General features: G+C 41.7%; 1 protein-coding gene across 1 annotated transcript in view; it reads left to right on the plus strand.

Annotated features, from left to right (window-relative positions):
• Positions 1 to 9,943: 9,943 nt before the first annotated feature.
• The window catches only part of TXNRD1 (thioredoxin reductase 1), a 68,557-nt gene continuing 61,586 nt past the window's right edge, over positions 9,944 to 16,914 (plus strand). The window contains exon 1 of the mRNA XM_012650252.1: positions 9,944 to 10,050. The gene's annotated coding sequence lies outside the window, so the exon portion shown is untranslated. The remainder of the gene's footprint in view (positions 10,051 to 16,914) is intronic.

The raw sequence follows: 16,914 nt of genomic DNA on the forward strand, positions 1-16,914 counted from the left end.
CTACTTTTCTGGAGAACTCTGAACACATGGCATTAAATATATTTTATATTTACTCCCAAATTTTTATTTCTAGACCTGACTTCTCCCCTGAACTCCAGATTTGTATATCCAACTGCCTATTCAACATCTCCATTTGGATAACTAGTAGATCTCTCAAACCATACTATGGATTTGTCCCATACTATTGGTTTCCACCCCTCCCATCTTTCCTTCTCCTCCCTTTCTTTAAAAACTACCACCATTTACCAAATTGCTAAGGCCAAAAATCTAGAATCATTGCCATCCATCTGCAAAACTTATTAGCTTTACCTTCAAATATATCTTCTCACCTCACTAGTTAGTCTTTGTCATCTTTAGCATGGACCACCACAGTAACCTCCTAACTGGTCTGTGTGCCTCCACTCTTAAGTCTGCACCCTCCTTAGCCTGTTTTCTACTCAGCAGAGCAATTCTTTTACCATACAAACCAGATCATTTTCCTCTCTTCTTTCCATACCCTGGCTGAAATCCAAAGTCCTGACCCCTGGCTACTCCTCTGACCTTGCTTACCTATGACTTTCTTCATCACCCATTGAGCTTTAGACACAGTGGTTACCTTGCAGATCCTTGGATAAGTCAAGCAGACTCCCAGGCTATGGTTTTAGTATGTTGAAGTATAAAATAAATGTATAAAATAAAAGTATAAAATAAAAATGTAGATATGAATCTCTAAATTAAAATGTTTTATTTGGAGGGAAAGAATTGCAGTTCAGGGCATACATGCAGACTGAGTGGTCTTTGGTATATCTGGAGAACAAAGAGAAAGTTAGAGTTTTATAAAAAGGAGAAATGTATGTATTGTTTTTTAAGAAAGTTCATTGGCACTAGTAAGGGTTTGGGAAGCTGGAAAGCTCTGACTGGTGGGTGATAGCAGTGGGCAAAGTTAGTCTTAGAGTTGCAGCAAGTTATCTCAGCAGCTGTAAATGGTCTTAGGTTACAACAGGCAGTTTCAGCAGTCAGGCTTGCAGGGAATTACATTCTTGGAGCAATGTTTTGTACCCTAAATGTTCCACCCTCCCAGCCCCTCCTCTTCTCTGATTTAGTTGGGTATGACAAGAATGACTCAATTTGTGTGATCAACTTTCACAAGTACTTTCTGTTTCCTCTGCTTAGAAAAATTCTCCTCTCCCCAACCCCCCACAATACTCTCATGACTTGTTCCCTCATTGTACTCTGGTCTCTGTTTGGGTGTCACATTCTTAGATCTTTCCTGACCTCCCTACCCTACTTTATTCTTCTTCAGGGTACAAAGGACTCTTCCAAAAAAGGTGTTTTTTTTTGTTTTGTTTTTTGTTTTCTCAGAAGGGGAGCAATGAAATGGAGTGGTAACTATGAGGGTTGGGATACATGGGATTACAGGAGGCTTTTTTGTTAAAATGGGAAAATCGTATTGTGTTTGTTTGATGATAGAAATGATCAGGGGGAGAATAAGAAATTGGTGATGCTAATTTCAGAAATAAAGTTCTCGAAGATTAAGAAGGCAAAAAAAGATGAGAATCCATGTACAAGTAGATAGAAATTGGCCTTTATTATAACAGGAGTGTAGGCAAGGAACATAGCAGCTTGGTGGTTGAGAGGGAGACATAAGGAAGTTCTGTCTACTTCTATTTTCTTAAAGTAGAAAGTAGGTCATGAGATAATGGCAAGGTGCAGGGGTATTAGAAGTTTGAGGAAAGAGGAATAAGTATGAAACAGTTATTTTAGGAACTGGGAAACCAAATATACGAAGGATGTAAAGGATTGCTGGGCTGTGTTGAGGACGTATTTGAGGTTTATGGTCTTGACTTTAAAGTGAAATCACTTTTAATTTCTGTTTTCTCCAATAATGTTTTGCTTAAGTGAGGTACAAAATATGGGGACAGCAAGGTTTAACAAGGGTAGGCCTTGCCATGTCAGTACAATTGAGAAGTTTGCACTTCATCTTGAGAGCCCTAGAGAGCTACTACTGAAGGTTTGAACAGAGAAGATTTGGGTGTCAGAAAGATTGTTGTAGCTCAGTGTTTTGTGTGTGTGTGTGTGTGTGTGTGTGTGTGTGTGTGTGTCAGAGAGAGGCTTATTATAGGTAGAGCAGTATTTTAATACAACAGGACCCTTGATCAAAGAAACACTTGCATAGCTCTATTATAGCTTAGATAACAGCTCAGGAACATAGAGGATCTTTTTCCAGCATTTTCTGAGGACCTACTATATATCAGAAGACATATATCTGTGAAGACAAGACAAATTAAACAAGGGTTTGCCTTCCCAAAGCTCTTGTAGATATAGAAGATTTGTAATTATCATTAGGTATCTGGGAATAAGAAGAGGAAAGGAGCCATCGACACTGGGTGGGAATCAGGGAAGCCCTCCCAGAGAAAGTGACTTTTTTTTTTTTTTGAGGAGAAGGAAAGAGTTTATTAATTTGCTGGCAAATGAGGAGGTTGGCAGACTTCTTTCTCAAAGTACCAACGTCCTGTTTCTGAGCAGAAGTACAGAGTTTTTAAAGGTTCTGATTAATCCCATAACCCCATCTTTGGCTAAAATAATCTTGTGACCTCTACCTGGGCAATTCTGTTGGGCCATCTCCTATGGTACAAAGAACAGAGGACACTCTCCTCCCCCTCCTGACTGCTGGCCTGAGGCAGGGATGTAGGTTTTACTTCTCAAAAAGGGTGAAGGGATTTTGAAGAGACAGAAAACATTTGTACTGTTTTCCAGGCCATTCTCTCTGTTACATATTCCCCACTGTCAATTTTACCCTTCTATATTTATGGGAGGAGGGTAATGTAAGGTTTTCCGGCGACAGAGAGACCAGCGGACACAAAGTATGACCAAACGAACGGCTTTATTAAAGCGCTCCTGGGCGAGGTTCACAGGTCCTTAAGGTAGGGCCTGAGAAGTCACGCTGTCCAGGAGTAAGGCAGGGTTTTTATATGTGGGGTAAAGGGATCTTGGAACATTTAGGTAGGATGCGGTCGTTTGAAGCTTGAGAACTTTGCCTGCAGCAGCTGGGTCGGGCAGGAAGCCAAGCTCAGGGTGCTCAGCCAGCGTAGCTGTTCTTTGCCAGTCATAATAGGATGTGGTCTGGCCCCTGCTGCAAGCCAACAGGGAAGGGGCCTGGGGCTGTCATTGCTGTGTCTGTGGGGGTCTTTCGGCCTGCCTTACAGGTAACATAGTCATCGAGCTACTTCCTGCTTAATTGGGGCGATGTTTTATATGGAAGGTACAGATTATCAGGTGAAAAAGGGCATAAGCAATAACTACGACCATGAGGATTGACAAGGTGAAATGGACTGTTGCCTTGCACACAATGTCCGATACAGGGCTGGGAAAAGAAACATGGGCCGTCTGAATGCAGAACTATGAGTTGTACCCTGTAGGTGATCTGAGAGACCAGCTTCTGCAAATTCAGAAATCATGGACAGAAATACTTGCACCAAACAAGGTTTAGGATAACACACCCAGCAGCAAGACAGATCAACATTATAGGTGATAGCCCTGGGAAATCCTCATTAAGGAGTTGTCCCTTTATCCTATAGACAGAACAAATAACAAAAGGATTAGCAAAAATATCAACACATTCATTCATTTTTTTCCCTTTTTCTCAAGCAGATACATTAGATCACCTAAGGCTGGCCCCTCCACTGGGGGCTACACCTCTTTACTTTGGTATTATGGATGAAAGGTTTTACTTCTGACAATTTTAATGAGGTGTGAGTTGTTAGAGGCACTTCACAGGGTTCCTTCCACTTCTTTGCTTCTAACTGGGGCAGGGACCTGAAAGAGGCAAACTCATGTATAGTGGTTAGCACCTGACCCAGTCATTTACCATACTGTTTTACTCTTATTTTCTTTTACTTATGGTTATATTACCATACTTACCTTGGTTTGTTAGAAAGGGTCTCTCATAAACTATTTCTTAGGGGTTTAACTTAAGCCTGCTTCTAAAGGGCTACCGCGTTCCAGAGGAGGGCAAATGGCAATACTTTGTCCCACTTTAGGTGGGTTCAATGTAATTTCCATTCTAGATATAGGGCTTCGTTTACTTGCTGGGTTACCTCCACTACTAAGGAGGGTCCATTATCACTCTGTATGGAGGAAAGGAGCCTATGAACATTCTGATGACCTATGGGATCACTGAGTCCATTGTGTCCAGCTTTTTGGAGAAATGGTTTACCAGGTTCCCAATGGGGGTCTACTCGAAGAAGTTTATGGGTACCACAGGACATTGTGCAGTAGATCCAGGTGTAGATGGCAGAAAGCAAAGATTCCCCCTGTGGGCACTGCCATGGAGTAGCCAAACATGGTGATAACTTGAGCTGTCAAGTTGTCTCTGTAGCTGTCTGTCCATGGCCTCCATCACCAGTATGTTGTTCTCCATTTGCTTGGCCTCTTTCCATGGACTATTGATGCCCGTCATCCTGTTGTCCTCTGAGGCCTGTTCCTGTACTTGTGCAGGAACTCAGCGAAGGCCCTGTCAGCTCCTGGTAGGAGCCTATCTCGGAGTGAGTTCCAGAACCTCGGTCGTTTCTTTCTTTCCTCTGGGTAGGACAAGCCTCTATCCAGCCTGAAAAGGTATCTACCAATACAAGCCGAGGCATCTGAGTGAAACTACCGATCATCAAAAGGGTGGACCCCCCCACGTTGGGCTCGCTGTATAGTGGATCTTCCTTCTGTCCTCGGACCATCCCAAGCACAGAAACAGTTAGTTGCAAGCGGGATCCTCTCAAATGAGGTCCCACCAAATCCATCAAGGCGTCACACTCCCAATGTGTGTATTCATGTAGGTGCCTCATAGGAGGCCGAACCAAAGCTTTCTCCATTGACTTGTGCCATCCCAAATGTCAGAGCCCCAGTCTTTAGTTTTTAAGGGGTCTAAATCTATCCAGGGCCTGAGGAACAGATCACCTCCAGTGGCTTCCTTAGCAGCTCTGCCAGTGGCCTGATTTCTTTTTGTCATGCTGGCCACCTGTTTGGGTTCAGCCACAGCCTGTATTAGGGCCATTATTTTGGTGGCATATTTTTTTTTTTTTTTTTGAGACAGAGTCTCACTGTGTTGCCCGGGCTAGAGTGCCGTGGCGTCATCCTAGCTCACAGCAACCTCAAACTCCTGGGCTCAAGCGATTCTCCTGCCTCAGCCTCCCGAGTAGCTGGGACTACAGGCATGCGCCACTATGCCCGGCTAATTTTTTTCTATATATTTTTAGTTGTCCAATTAATTTCTTTCTAACTTTTTATGCAAAGAGCTAGATGAAGCAAGAAAGTCAGGCTGGTCTTGAACTCCTGAGCTCCAACAATCCGCCCGCCTCGGCCTCCCAGAGAGCTAGGATTACAGGCGTGAGCCACCGCGCCCGGCCTTGGTGGCATATTTAATATCCTTATTTCCTGCTGTCAGGAGACCCCTTTCCTTCCAAATGGCACCATGAACATGGGCAATTGTAAAAACATATTTAGTTATCCTTTTCCCTCTGGATAACTGAAGAGTTCTGGTTAAAGCAATCAGCTCAGCTTTTTGCGCTAAAGTCCCAGGTAACAGTGCCATGATCGTGACTTGCAGTACTGCTCAGTGGCTCTGACAAATATGTCACAGGCCATGGGATGTCTCTCAGTATCTATACCCAGGCTCCAAGGCTTATGCCTTGTTTTTTGCATCATTTAAATTCTTTCTATGAGTCAGGCAACCCCGAAGTGGGGCAGTCATAAGGCTCTGCTTTAGTTTTTCAAAGGTATTTTGACAGCCTGTGGCCCAGATCAGGGGCTTCACATCTCTCCCTTTAAGGGCCCTGTACAAGGGCTTTGCGATCTGTTTTCAGATGCGATAGAACCCTGCCATTCTTAGGGACCTTAGATAAGTAACCTGTTGTTTGCAAATCTGTCCAATTGCAGGCTTCACAAGTCCCCTGTTAAGCTCCCATCACATAGGGCGGGAGAGCCCTTTTAAAGCTCTTAACACAATCCAGCAGCCTCAAGAGGCCATCCCAGTCCCCAGATCCTGCCACCCAAATGTAATTGGGTATCATTCATAGTCATTTGTACAATATCATTAGTGGCACATCAATCCTCACATATCCATACTGATTGGTATGGAGAACTTAAATTGTCTCTGTATGTCCCAGAGTCCCAAGAAGGTGACATTTCAGATGACCTTTGGATTGGCCTTCAGAGAAGGAAGATAATTCAGTCAGGGAGAATGACAGAAGCCCAGTCAAGAGACGTAAAATGTATGACTAGAACAAATACTACATGATGAGAAATGGTGGAAGATGCAGCTCTTCTTCCATTAACCAGCAACTAAATAGAACTAAGGAGTTCTCTCTCTACATTTGGTGACAAGGGTAAGACATCTGGGCCCTTAGCAGCAGCAAAAAGGGTTTGAAAGAAAAGTAAAGATGTTTTTAGGCCGGGCACGGTGGCTCCCGCCTGTAATCCTAGCACTCTGGGAGGCTGAGGCGGGCGGATTGTTTGAGCTCAGGAGTTCGAAACCAGCCTGAGCAAGAGCGAGACCCCGTCTCTACTAAAAATGGAAAGAAATTAATCAGACAACTAAAAATATATAGAAAAAATTAGCCGGGCATGATGGCAGCTACTTGGGAGGCTGAGGCAGAAGGATTGCTTGAGCCCAGGAGTTTGAGGTTGCTGTGAGCTAGGCTGATGCCACGGCACTCTTGCCCAGGCAACACAGGTGAGACTCTGTCTCAAAAAAAAAAAAAAGATGTTTTTAAAAAGGTGATTTTTTTTAACTTAAAAAAATATGTCATGGAGCTACTCTGGGGATATGAGCTATAATTTTCTCACTTAAGAACAGTGTGAAGTTAAAACGCCTCATCTGGCCTTTTCTGGAATGCCGCTAGAAAATACTAACTGTCGTCACTCTGACCTGTCTATACAAGGTGCTTTCAATGGCAAGCCTCCTGAAATCGATCCTTATCACTTGCTGTCAGCACATTACTTCAAGTTAAATGATTTAAAAATCCCTCTCTATCCTAAGCCATGCTTTTGAAATAAGATGTATTTTCTATATATTTTTAAGAATGAGAAGTTCATGACCCTGGTTCATGGGTGGTTATTGTGTAGCTTAAATGAGATTGGTTTGGGAGCCAGGAGTAAATGTTCCATGTTCTTAGTCTCAGCTTTTTTCCCCCACGTTTTTCATTCTTTGCTCCTTAAATCACATTGTTTCCTGAACACACATGTGTTAGGAAACAGACCCATACTCTGTTCTAGGGGCCCCATAATCAGGTGAGGCATTCACACAAATAATCACCATACAGGGGAAGTGCCAGTTTAGTGTGTGCAGTGTGTGTGTACATTTAGAAGGTGAGAAGGCTAAACCAAGCCTGAGTTTCGTCGTGGAAGGGGCTAGAAGGAGCAGGCAGTGGTTGCTAGCTTGTTCAGAGGAGGTCTGGCTTCTGTTAGCCATCGGGAGCCAGCAACCTTTTTACCTTAATATTCTTCAGTCAGGCATTATCCAAAGAAGTGAAAAAGACATGTATTTATTTATTTATTCAGCAAATATTCATAGCCACCTACTAGTGCATGGTGCTGAGTAAGAACATGAGGAAGAGCAGGGAAGCATGAGAGAGCATGGCTCACCTTGGCAGTTGCAGGTGGCTTGGCGTGGCTGGAGTTAAATACACTCTCAGTTTTTCTCAAAACGAACAAGACAAACTAAAACCTGAGTGGGATAAGGAGGAAGTACTCTAGGGAGAAGTTATGAGTTGCTGAGAATTTATCACTTCTTTTCAAGATTAGTAAGGATGAACCAGATGTTTCTTTAAAAAAGCCGAGCAACTTCCTTTAGGGAATTGCCAAACTGACTAATGCATTACCTTAGGGCAGTTGGTCCCAAACTTTGCTGCCAACTAGAATCACCTTTGGAGTTTTTGAAAAGTCAGATGCCCAGGTCACACCTCATATCAGTGACATCAGAATGTCTGGGCGTGGGAGCCAGGCATCAGTAGTCTAAAGATCCTCACGTGATTACAATGGGCAGCAGAGTTATGGAACTACTGCCTTAGGGCATCGTCCAATTTCTTCAGTATAAAACACACTCTTTTTCTTGTTCTGGTTCTAAACTTTCCTTAAATTGTTTTTGTCCTGTAGTTGGGTTGCGGGCGGCTATGAGCAGGCAGAGGATGTGGTGTCACCCAATTAGGAGCTCTCACTTTGCTAAACCGATGGGCATAGGTTGCCAGGGCTGCACGAGGAGTGGATTTTTGCTTTGTCATTCTGACTCTGGCAGTTTGCCCGCCCCCTCAGAGCAGGGCGTGGCTTCTCGTAGCCATTAGGAACCAGCAACTCTTTCACCTCGGTTTCCTTCAGTCCGGCATTTGCAGCCGAGCAGAACGTGGAGGGACCCCTGCAGATCCTGATGGCTTCATCTTCCTCGCATTCATGTAAGCTCTGCCTCAGGTGAAAACAGCTGCGAGCCTTAGGCTGGGAGCACGCCAGGGACGGTTTGCCGGTAGGGGACGAGACCATTGCGCCTGAGAGGTGCAAGAGGAATCCAGAGGAAGGGGTGATGTTTTAAGGCGTGTCTGAGCAAGGGAGTGAGACTTTTCTAAACTGATTGAGCTTCTTGGCAGCATGAGCGTTTCCCCCGGTCACATAAAGCTTCAGCTTGTGGTAGGCGAGGCCGGCCCCCTGTCGGCTGGTGGTTTCCTTCCTCTTGCTCTTTATGGAGACATTTTGCAGAATGTCTGAGAAGATTGATTTTTGAATCACTTCTTAGAGCATGAGTCTTGAAATGTAAATGACAATGTGCTGAATAGATTGACAGATCCTTGACAGTATTGGAAAGTATAAGCGTATAAGAATGCCTTTCCAGGAATTTTCACACCATTTGATCCTGAGAAATCCTGAGAGGTTGGCAAAGTATGTGTCATTTCCATGTTTTACAAGTGGGGAAAGCAAGGCTTGGTAAAATAGCTTGCCCAGTGACACAGGCTGTTAAATGGGGCAGCTAAAGCCAGAACCCAGTGCTTACCTCACTACATTGGGCAGTAGAGGGTGGCTTAGAGTATAGACCACACTGTCTGGGTTTGAGTCCTGCCTCTGCTGTTGATTAGCTGCTTGACCTTGGGCAAGTTACTTAGAGTTTCTGTGCCTCAGTTTCCCTGTCTGAAGTGGACTTGGTAATACTTATAAAGGGTAGTTGTGAAGATTAATTATAAATATATGCAAAGAAGTGTAGAAATGTTAGCTGCTATTGTCATTACTATTAAACAACTATACTTTCGAGTGTTGGTGTGATTTTTGTCTCATGAATGGTCCTGGTGTCAGTGTGGAGTCTGATTTTCATTGTGTCACTGACTCATTCTCTACTGTGTTAACCCCTTTGTGAAACTGGACCATTAGTTCCCGGTCTCATCTAGAGTGTTGCATATTGCTTCAGGATTCTTTTTTAAAAGCACCCTAAGTTGGCAGAGTGTTCTTAATTTTGCTCCATGGTTTCAAATTTAAAGGAAACATTGGAAGTTGGATTTTGGCATTTTGTATAGATGCAGAATTCAAAGCAAGATCAAATAGGGAGGTATTTTGTGGAAGCTGAGATACTTGTGTCTTAAGCTATTTTTATTTTGAAGCTTTTCTGAATTCTGTGTTTCCTGGGAAAGTAGGACGTTTAATTTTAGCGGAGTCTTGCAGTGATTTAACTCTGACCGGAACTCTGACGTTTATAGCTAGCCTTGAGGCCCTGTTTCTGCTGGTGCGCAGATTTGTCGGGGCTAGAGTCCAAGCCAAGCCCGATTGTGGGTTTTAGTCATTGTCAGAAACGGAGCAAGTCATGCTAACTTGCAAAGGAGTCACCGGCGGGCAGTGTCAGTGGCTGCAGGGCGGGGACGGAAGCCCCGCCCCTGCGCAGTTCCCGCCGGGCCGTCTGGGAGGAAGACCTTACATGCTCCTCTCTGCTTTTGTGCCACAGAAGACCGCCCCGGCCTGGAAGCAGCGCTCTCGGAATTGACCCCGGAGGCCGACGTGCCGGTTGTGTTTGTGAAACAGAGAAAGATAGGCGGCCATGGCTCGATCCTGAAGGTAAGATAAGTAACGTGTCTTTTAAACTGGGAGTGAGCTCATCGAGGCCGGCGTGCTGGCAGCCTTCCTTTTAAAGCCCGCGTGGATGTGAATGAGCCCCAAATGGAGCACAGCGTTAGAAAATGACCGGAAACGCTTATGTGCTAGCTCACGTGCTAATCAGAGTTGATCAGACGATGGGCAAATATCACAGTTGGGAAGCTTGAAAGGAAATTTTTAACTATTTTCATCTTTTAAAAAATGTTCTTTTCCTTCCTATATTACCTTCCTCTTTCCCTCCCAGAAAGGTAAATAAAAATTTCTAGTAGCAATGTAATTGTTAAATGTTACTTGTTTAGGGAAATACTAAGAAAAGGGATCAGGAAATGCTTATCTTCGCCAAGTGGGCCCTGTCTTCTTCCTCTAATTTTCTGAGGGGTGCGGGACCAAAAAACCCCAGGCTCTAAGGAGAGCACCCAGGGAGCTTCCTTCACATGTCTCTTTTTCTAGCCCAGAGTTAACAATTGGGTGGAGGGGAAAAAAGAAAAGAAATCTTCCCTTTGGCTGGTGGCAGACATGGTGGAAGTCCTTCCTTGGGACTGCACCTGCAGTATTGTAAAAATGCTGGGAGGCTAGGTGCATGTTTAATAGGATAGGACAACCTGGATGATGCTCTACATCACGTGTAGTTGATCACCAGCTTCCATAAGCCCATCACCTTGATCCATCTGAGTTTTGCAGATAATATATTTGTCCTTATCCACTTACATCTGTGTAATTTTTAAGAAGTGAAACTCATACTTGAACATTGCTATCTTAGAAGTAAAGCTGAGGCCTGGGTTAAACGTAAAAATATATTTAGATGTGTGCACCTTAGGAAGGATATTAACAGTTAGTTTGCATCTTTATTTACTACCTTTTCTTCTAGAAGTATTTATCTTTTTGAAGAATGGTTATTGGAAATGGAGCTAGACTTCAAAGACAAATAGCAAATTAATGGAAAAATAATTAAAGGGGATACAAAGGCTTTTAGCTGTAGTTAAAGTATATTGTGTTACTCAGACCTTTAGTTTGCAAGTAAAATGAGACAAAGGTCTATTAATATTCCTTCCTGTCTGATTATTCTGTTCTCTTCACCTGTGTTGTAAATTTACATTTTAAAAGTTATATGGGCATTTGATCTTTATGTAATGCTACTGATGTTCCTGGTTTTAACGGTAATGGGAATAAAAAGAGTTACTCTTTTTATAAGCTTTGGATTTCACTTTATTGAGAAAATGTGATGTTTTCAATTCCATATGATCATAGATAATTTCGGGCATTTAGTGAGGTACAGTGCCATGAATGAAAAGTGAACCAATGAGATGTGCTTAAAATCAATCATTTAGCACATCTCTTAAGTCAACTTATTCTACTCGGTATCATTTGATTTATTTTTGGTTTTTAATGAGTGCTAAGAAATGGAAGAAGAGTCAGAACAAGGTAAAGGCTATTGGTTTGAAAAGTTTGTGACTCTTTAGCCAATTGTTGCCCACATTTAAGGCTAAATGGTGGATTTTGAAAATCTTCAGGGAACAGTGGGTTTGAGTGGAGAAAGGCATTTATTTAGTGGAGAACTGAGTGTGAGTGGAGTTAGTGTTATAATTCTACAGCCCACACCTTTAAAAAAAGGTTAAGGTTTCATACTTTAATTGCAAGGTAAATAATGGAAGTGGACCTCTTTAAAATGTCCTTTTCCTTTCTCCTCTTGTATTATTTCTTCCTGTGTTTCCTCTTTCCCCTAGTAAACAACAACAGCAAAACCTATTTTGCTTTCCCTTGTCTATAGAAGACTGGAAGGAACTGGTGAGCCTAAAGGAAGAAGGCTTTCCAAAAGAGTGTTTCAAAAAGGTGTAGTCTACAGACCACCTGCGCAGAATCCCCTAGAGTGCTTCTGATACAAGCATGCCTAGGCTCTACCCGAGTTCTTCTGAAGTAGACCCTCTGAAAGGGGCTAGAAATCTGCCTTTTTGGCCTTTTTTTTTTTCCCCCAATAAGCTCCCTCAGGTAATTCATAGGATGAATATCAAGTTTGAGACTATTTTAAAGTGTAAGGTAGTTTGGTCAAGATCAACTCATAAAATAATTAGAATTGGGGAAAACAAAGGACTACTGTTTAATATCTAAAAGATATTAGTTAGAAAACAGCAAATGGTATCTCAGCAGGGAAGTAACACTTTATGTTGAACACTTTAACACTGAATAGAAAAATAGGGACATATGCTTTTTTTTTTTAATCAACACCTGTGAAAGGAGGGAAATATGCTGTTTGTGGCCAGATCTTGTAGGTCCATGTGTAACATTGGAAGTAGGGAGCTACTAAACTCTAAGAACCTATGAATAAAGTTTCTACTGCTCAAAGACATCTGGCTTTCATAAACAACTTGGTTCTTCTTATAGAGAACCTGTCTTGCATATAAGTCAGTGTCTCTGAGATTCCAGAGTTTTGAAACAACTTGTGTAAATACCTGTTGGTGGTACTGAGAGGAAAAGCAAAGTGAATGAAAAAGTACTTACTGGAATACTAAGTGTTAGACATAGTTAAGACTTCGGTAGTTTGAAATCTTTAGTAGTTTGAATGTTGGGAGATAAAACTGGCAACTCAGTGTTTAAATAATTTCTTCAGGGCAATAATAGGAGAGGTGACAGACACAAAACAATGCATGATTTACATCCAGGTGAATTAATGCAGATAGTTTCGGTAGGAGCTGAGTTGCTGTCATGCTGTAGTCAGGCTTGGTGGCCCCATGTTCCAGAAGGCTTGGTGGGTAGACACTGAAACAAAGGCAGGTCTCCTTCAAGCCTAACTTCTAAAGTTACCAGAAACTAGACTCTTTACTGAATAGACATCAGGAAATGAGTAGTAATTGAATAACTCTTCCAATTGTCTTTCTTACTACTCTACCAAACTACCAAAACTTGACAGGAAACTCAGTTTCTTTTGTTTCTTTGCTCTGAGAGAATCCCTTCTCCTTGGGTGGATTAGTAGTGTATTTGCTTTTGGCCTGTGTAAGGTTGAGGCCTGAGGCAGATTGGAGGATTGCTTTGAAGATGAGGGAAGTAAACAGGTTTTCTGGCTTATGTTAGAAGGTAAGAGATAAGGGCTACCAAGGTTTAAATGAAGCATAGATTGTTAGGATTGCAAATAAATTTATCTGGTGCTGATTATAGTAGAATTTTACTGATTATGAATCCATGTTAACACTTAATGCCCCTCCTCTCACTTCTACTAACTAACAACACAAACAAACATCTTTTTTTGGTGTGTATCTGTTCTTTTACAGTAGCATCGCTATTCTGGTGATCCACGCTTCAGATTTCTTCTCTCTTCTCCTATTTACTTACCAGGGCCTGACTGTTTAGGCATCAGCCTGCTGCCTCTATTTACTCTCTTATCTGGACTAGGGTACTCATTTCCTCTTGCCTAAACCATCTCAACAATCTCTAACTGGCCTCCCACTTCCAATCTCCCTCCTCTTCCAGTTCATCTACTTCCAGGGTCATCTTCCTGATTGCTACTTGACTGCCTCCAGATCTGAATCCAGGATAAAGTGCCCACTCTGTAGCTGGGTATTCAGTGCCCTCTGGGTCTGGCCCTAACCTGCTTTTCTGGTTATCTCCTGCTCTGTTCCTTCATTCACTGGAATCTCCTGGGAATACTGTTGGAGCTGTCATCCCTAAAATTTTCCTCTTCTGTTCTATTCTTTCAATTCCTGTCTTCTCTTCCTGCCGAAACCCACTTTTCCAGCTGTTCGGAGTACAAGGTCAGATTTGGCCATTCCTTTCCTCCTTTGTGCTTCCACCACGCTCCCACAAATGCTTATCTTTGGGAAAGGAGGAATCCTGCCAGTGATAATTTTTTGCTTTACATATTGAGGTTGGAGAGCTAGTCTTAAACTTTGAGCCTGTGGTCCCAGGAATATGTTTGAGCCCAGCAGATACCTATGTGAACCTGCCCATTAGTAACTACCATTTATCAAATGCCTGTTATACTTAGTTGTAATACTTAGTTGGTTAAATCCTCACAGTGGTCCTATGAAGGAGGTGGTATTTTCCAGTTTTACAGACAGGGACCCAGGCCTGCTTGTCTGCAAAGCTCACTGTGGTGTACTCATACTTATGGCACTTGCCTTTGTGTTGTCACTATTGAGATACTTGCCTGTCTCCTTGATGCCATTGTGTGTTCATGATTCAGGGTCAAGCCCATGCAAATCTTGGTATTCCTAGCATAGTGCTGGCATATAGTAGGCATTCATTCATTAAATGCTTGCTGAATGGAACTGCATTCCTTCGTACCTACTAAATTGTAGGTTCCTTTAGGAGAAGAATGATATATTTTTGTATTTCCATGTGTTTTTTAATACCTAGCATGCATTTGGTAAATATTAATATTTGTCGAGTGGATGGCTGGTGCTAGGGTCAGAAGAGACTCACTTAAGTGAAGGATTTAGCTGTAGGATGTCTGATTTATTGAAGATAGGCTGACTATCAGGGACCAAGATCTAAGTTGTTCAGAAGTGGTTCTAGGCAGCCTATTATAAAGCAGTTTAGAGTTTTAAAAGCTATATGATAGCAACATTGTCTGCTTTCAGCATTTTATGCAAGTGTGTCAAAGTTGGTTGGGAAGAAAGTCACATCATGTCTAGTTAGCTACTATTTATTAAGTGTTGTTGACGTTAGGCTAGGCACTATCTTTGTTATCTCTACCACAAGTCTATAGGGCAATGTATATGTTTAAAAATACATGTCGATAAATGTTTATACATGATTTTTAAAAAATGGTCACAACCACTCTATGGCAGAGTGAGACATTCAATAGACTCATATTACAAACTAAGTGGAAACTAATAAAGCAGACGTTTTTGGTTTGAACCCAGGCCTCCAGAGCTGGGTTCCAACACTGCTTCTTTGAATAGCTCATACCTAGTGTTTTCCTACTCTCCCAGTCTATTAAAATGATGTTTCTGGTCATTGCAGACTTCTGAGGTGTTGTTGAGGCTCTTGTAACCTGAAAGGTTCTAGTCTCTTCATCTCACAGCTTTGTTTATATTCTTGAGGCTTGGCAAGTCAGCCAGTACTGGGGTTTCTAAGTGTCATTAAATGTATGACTTGACCACAGAGCAAGGGTGGAGCTTATATATACTTTAAAGTATTTCAATGTGTGAGTCCAAATTATTTAGTGGGACTTGACTTTCATTTTATCTTTAACTTCAGTAATATTAATGCCATCTTATTTGAATAGAGCTGTTACTCATAGCCTCTTTTGAATACTGGACTTTTTAAAGAATCTGCTGAAATCCAAGGAACCAATCATGAGAAAAATGCACTTAAATAAATTTGCATATACATTCAGATTACTTGCTTCAGACTATCTGATAGAGAGATTTACCCTTCAGAGTATACTATATACACTTTGATTTGTCGTAACCTTAGATTTTTTTATTTTATTATATGGCATATTTCTTTTCACTGGCATTTGTTATAGTGGAATATTATTCCTGTATTCCTCCTGATTTAACTTTTAAAAATACTTGTTTGTTCCGAAGGCAATATCCAGAAGTGAAACTAGTGGTTTGTGTATGGTTTTTTTTTTTTTACATGTTCTATCTTTGGGATAGTTTATGATTTACTAAGTACCTGTTCAATAGCTGAAAACTGTCAGGTCCATTACATAATTCTCATTCAATATAGTTAATTGTATGATGTACAGTTGTCCCTCCGTATACTTGGGGGATTGGTTCCAGGATCCCTGAGTATACCCAAATCCATGCATAGTCAAGTCCAGAAGTCATCCCTGCAAAACCCGTCTATATGAAGTCTGTTCTCTGTATTCCAGGGTTTCACATCCGGCAAATACTATATTTTTGCTCCTCATTTGGTATAAATGGACCCGTACAGTCCAAATCTGTGTTTTTCAAGGGCCCAGTCTAGTAGTATACCATCTCTCAAATGAGGACACCGGAGGCTGAGAGGTTAAGCAAGATTCCTGAGATAATATTAATATTGATAGCTAATAGATCAAGATTGGAACCCAGATTTGTCTTCTCTCACAGTCCATGGTCTTTTTAGAAACTCATTTAAAAACACAGATATCTGTCTTGATTGTAGCAAAATTTACCTTTAATATTAAAAATACTAAAAAACCTAAAAAAAAGCAAAATCAAAAGCAAAAATATATACACAACATAGCTTTAAAGAAAACTAAGATGAAAGTGGAACTATATCTGATACCTTGGTACTCTGGCAAATCAAACTAGGACTTTTAGAACATTTCTTCAAAGCTCAGTATTAAACAGATATCCTGGTGGTATGAGCAGAGATAAGCTACTATGAAAGAAGGAACAGTAAAGTTTGGGGAGGTAGCTGATAGCAGGAGAAGTATATCTCTTAGAGTGTGGTGCTCAAATGTGACTGGTTCCTGGCTTTTGGTATAGATTAGTCATGTAGTAAAAACCCCATTGGAAAAGAACAGTGGACCCTACTATGAAAGTTCTTTTCCTTCTTTGGCCATAGAGAGGCCTGTAACTTTTGTCATCCAGCCTGTCATGTTTGTGTTGAGCAGGAGGGGTTGTAGAAAGAACTTAAGAATGCTTAGATTTAATGCGAACTGCAAGAAAAGGGACTGAAAAATAATATAGGTGAATAGGAGAAAGGAAATGGAAGGTTATATTGAGCCCTGGGCAGCAACTCTTGAGAGAAGAAAGAGGAAAAAAAGGGGGAAAAAGGAGCTAAATTATCTCTGAGGCCAATTTATGTCTCTTGGTTGCCTGGACTAGTCTTGCTGCAGGAAGAAGATAAACCTTGGTGATTTCTTTGAGGTACCAATATACTTTTGCTTTCTATTCC

Source organism: Propithecus coquereli, unplaced genomic scaffold (genome assembly GCF_000956105.1).
Source record: "Propithecus coquereli isolate 6110/MARCELLA unplaced genomic scaffold, Pcoq_1.0 Scaffold316, whole genome shotgun sequence".
In the NCBI taxonomy this organism is placed as follows: Eukaryota; Metazoa; Chordata; class Mammalia; order Primates; family Indriidae; genus Propithecus; species Propithecus coquereli.